This window comes from Malurus melanocephalus, unplaced genomic scaffold, assembly GCF_030028575.1.
Source record: "Malurus melanocephalus ecotype Western Australia unplaced genomic scaffold, MMel_1.1 scaffold_12, whole genome shotgun sequence".
In the NCBI taxonomy this organism is placed as follows: Eukaryota; Metazoa; Chordata; class Aves; order Passeriformes; family Maluridae; genus Malurus; species Malurus melanocephalus.
The window spans coordinates 4,725,833-4,730,368 of NW_026623244.1; positions in this window are offsets into that span (position 1 = coordinate 4,725,833).

Below are 4,536 nucleotides of genomic sequence, written 5' to 3' on the forward strand. Positions count from 1 at the left end.
ATTACCATATTTCATTTAAAGTGAAGATTAAACATCTTAACCAGGACAGTGCACTAATCCCATGAATCCTATTTATGTTGAAATGTAGTGCTATTGGCAATAAACAGCAATTTGAGAAGTCATAACCCAAGGAAATAATTGTCAAGTGACTTTAGAGCTCCCTATAAATTTCCTCTTCATGACTTTGGCAGTAGTGTTCAACRACAGAGTTAAATATTTGTTTTAGGTGCTCCTGCCTTTAACAGACTAATTAAAAAGATGGAATTCTTTGATTCTATCTCAAATAATTTTASTTCTAATCTCTCTCAGGCAAAGTCAGCTCTATAAATGGAACTAAACATTTTTTTTCCTGAATAGAGACTTTACAGTGTAGCAATAAATTCAAGCACTGGGAAAGTAAATGCAACTGAAGTATCCTTAATGATGCTATTGTGTAGTTGTTATGGTTGTAATCCCATTACACAGACCTTTACCTTGAAGGCCATAAATTCTTTGAGAAATAATTCTAATGGGAAGGTGCATTACTTAAACATTGTGCTTAAACATGACTAAAAAGAAGATGATTTAAGTTTGGAAAACCAAGTCACACTGAAGTGGTACTAATGGAGGGAGATTAAATTTTTGCCTATCATGCAAACCTAAATTTGTATTTCCTGAGAAACTGCGCAATGGAGCTGTTCCTGGAGCCACTTCTTGTAATTTACATCACACGCATGCCTGGAACTTGCCATTGAGGATCAGGACCCCATTCTGCTCTACACCTGCAAACTTAAAAGCAGTTTTTTGGCCTGCACCACAAATTGCCAGTCTAAATACCTGACCCAACTCCCAGTGAAGTCAATGGAAGATTTTTCATTGATTTTAATGATTCAGTTCAGGAGCTAAGTAAGTATTTCTAAGACAAAAATCAATATTGTCCCACAGTGGTAATGTTTTCATGTGYTTCTATTGATCCTTTTGACATAGATTACAGGATACCTTGGCACTGTCAACATACCAGGTTTTAACAAACTGATTTGATTTATTAACACCGTTTGATTAACATCTGAAGTAGCAAGTATTTATCAAATGTCAGCAAACAAATGTTCAGCAGATGGATCACCACAAAAAATGACTTGTTGCACAATGTAAGCTGAAGTTCAATAGGAAAAGGCTTTCTGTAAAACCAGTTTGTGTGAGAACCCTACATGCACAGCATTAAAAAAAATTTTTTTTTTTTTTTTTTTTTTTAACCAACTATATCATCAGGCCTAAAAGAAGCTCTTACCTCACCTGGAGTACCTTAACTTACCACCTTACRTGAATGGTGAAAAAACATTGCTATGACAGCAGGGCTGTAAAATTATGTSGAAGTTTTCAAGTCCAAGGGAACTTAGCCTGTAAGTTATGCTTTATGATTTTATAACCCATYTTCAAGATAAATGCAGCGAAATGCATAATTTTCTTTCAGAAAGACTACAATGCATTGCTGTGTTTGGAGCATCTGGCTTACAAATGGAAGTCCCGGGGCATCAGAAACTGGACTTGTTCTCAGTGGTATTTACAATGTGGTTGTTCAATTGACAGCCCAGTGATTTAGCTTTCCCCTTTATAAACCAACCAAACCCCTTCAGTCATTTCTTGAGAATAACTCTTTGAACTCTTTTGTATGRCTATTTGAAAAATAAATAATTCATACAATTTAACAATTATATGGTAGTAGTCTAGTGGGGGACAGCTTTCCTACTACATGACCAAATCTATTCTTTTTAGGACATGAGACTCTTCCACATGATATTGTTTCTCAGATTACTAGTAGTCACAGAATGATCCCCAAGTTTACAATACCATTTTCTCCCTTTGAAAGGATCTTTTTCCCCTGGAAGAATATTTGAAACCTTTCAGAATTTTCCCGATCCAAACCCAAAATTACAAGTTATATCTGACACAGGCTAGGATGAGTTACATTCATTTGTTTTTTCCAAACCAATGTAAGCCCCATTTGCTAAYTGAATTGCTAATCATTTATCACACATAACCTGTTACATTATAAATATCTCTAACAGTTAAATCGATCATAACAAAAATGTGGATATCATGTAAATCTTATCAGGATCACTAAAATAATGGGACTTTTGTTTACAAGGTGTCGATTGGTTTTAGAAGCTTTGATAATGACTCCAGACAGTCAATAAATACAGAGACTTTTACATAGCCAGTAGGAGCCAAACTGAACTATCTAATCTTTTTAAAATGACAGACAACACAATGAACTCTGAACTTAATCCCCTCCAAACATTAAGGAGACAGGTTAGTGCTTAAAGTACTATTCAAACTCAAACCCTACATTAAAACAAAACCATTAAGTGTCTGATTCAAACACACAGGGAAATTCAGAGGTAAGGCTGATTTTCCAKCCCATTGTGCCTGGGCAGTGGTCTGTGGTGGGCTCCAGATCTTTTGGTTGCTTGTCTTGGGCAAGGAAAATACCTTTGTGTCTTTTGAAAGTTTGTAGTCAAAGCTTGAAACCCACACCCACCCTCAACCCAAACCCTTCATTGCTTTTTGTCTCTATCAGGCAATTTTCCCCCTGATGTTTGGAAACAGACATGGGGGACAACATGATATGCTACATTTCAAGTTGCAAAATGTACACTGTTGGGCTCATAACCTCTGCAAATGATACATTGCCTTTAAGAGGAAAAGGAAACTGTAAATGTAAATCTTATGTTACACCAGGAGATGGGGGAGGAGGGTGGCAGTAATGGCCAACATACAAGTTGTATATATAAGAGCATATAAATGTATTAAGTCACTCTTTATTTCAGCTTATCAATTTTTGAAATAAATAATAGGACCATCCAACAGTGGGACAGTTTAATCTACTACTAATAAAGTAAGAGAAGAGAAGATAAAAATATACTTTAAGTAATAATTAGAAATTCTTCTGAGATAATTGTTTGCTTTTTAACATCTTTAGAATCTCTATTTGCAGTGCAAACCWGAATCCTCCCAGTGCTGCTGAAGGTTCACTATTACCCTGTTTTCCATGAATTGCATCTTSCATGTGCCTTTTATTAGTCTGGCTTATAAATGTGCTCTCTGGATAATGAGAATAGGAATTAATCCATTTTAACCTTTTCAGTGCATCCCTCTTGTTTCCTAATGTAAAGCCTGATGTGAAAAATGTTTTTATTTTATTCTTAACATGACCCAGATATCTTTAATGTTTTTCCTGGGTAGTTGGAGATAAAATGTGTTAAATATCTCTTTGTTATTAATTACTTCCACTGAATAGATAATATTTCCTGAAATGTTTTTGATGCCTCTTAGTATCTCAGACAGATTGATATATGCAAAAGAGGAAATACAGTTTAAATCATCATTTGGACTTTAAATAATAGATATTTTAATTACCAAAATCTGCTTACACTGTAGAATGCAATTTGTTGTTCTACAATTTTCTAATTTTGTTTTACAGTATCCTCATTGTCTTGGTAAGTTACAGTATGTGAATGGTTTCAAATATTTAATGTTGTTAACAATGATTCTTAAGTCAGGAATTTCTGATATTCCCACTATCTGGGTTTTGCCATGATTAATTATTTGATCTTGTTGTTCCTGCAGTGCTCGGTGAGCAGACTATAGCTTCTTGCTGTCACTCAGATGAGTTGCATTATCAGGATAGCTTAAATCTTACAATGGATTGTTATTGAGAAATGTGATATCTGTGTTCTCAGAATGAGATCAACCAGCAGAGGTGAGAGTGGAAGTATTTATTTGGCACCAATGTGTGATATTTTGAACCATTTTCTGAAGTCTGAATTTAYATTAACTGTATTCAAACTCTATCTTGATTTCAGGCTCCAGTTACGCTAATAGATTTTGCTGACTGAACATAACATTTCAAGATATTCTAATTAAAAAAAAAACCGCTCTAAATGCTAACTTAAGAATTTTTTTATATGTTTAACTGACAGGTTTTTGATCATCAATACTTTCTCCAGTGATCACTCACAGTAGAATTAGTGGAATTTCATGACAGTTTATTACACAGCTCTTTTCCTTTGCAATAGTTGCCTTTCCTTTCCATAGTTGCTTAATTAGTATCTCCTGAATCAGAGAATAGCTACATGTTTCATAATGAAAAAGGAAGATAAAGAGCCAGAGCCCTGCCAGTTCTGTGCTGAATGAAAATCCACAACTGCTTACTTATTTGGCTTATGGTTTTTTCCTTCTTAATTTCTGTAAAACTTTCCTTAGTCATTCTAATAGATTGCTTCCTAAATCTGCCCCTGGTTAGTTACTATGCATTTTAGGACAAGTACTGTAGAAAATCTTACAATAGGAAATTCTGCATTAAAGAGCTACACAACTGGTCGTGGATAACATCTAACCAGTATCCAGCTAGAGCAGAACCTACAAGTGTCTATAAGATATATTGCAGCATCTTTTACRCTTAGAAACTCCTTGGTACTCTCTCTCCCATTCTCTTTCCTCCACCATGTGTCCCCAAGTTCACTGCATTTGGGTAGTGCCATCACACATCAAGTTATA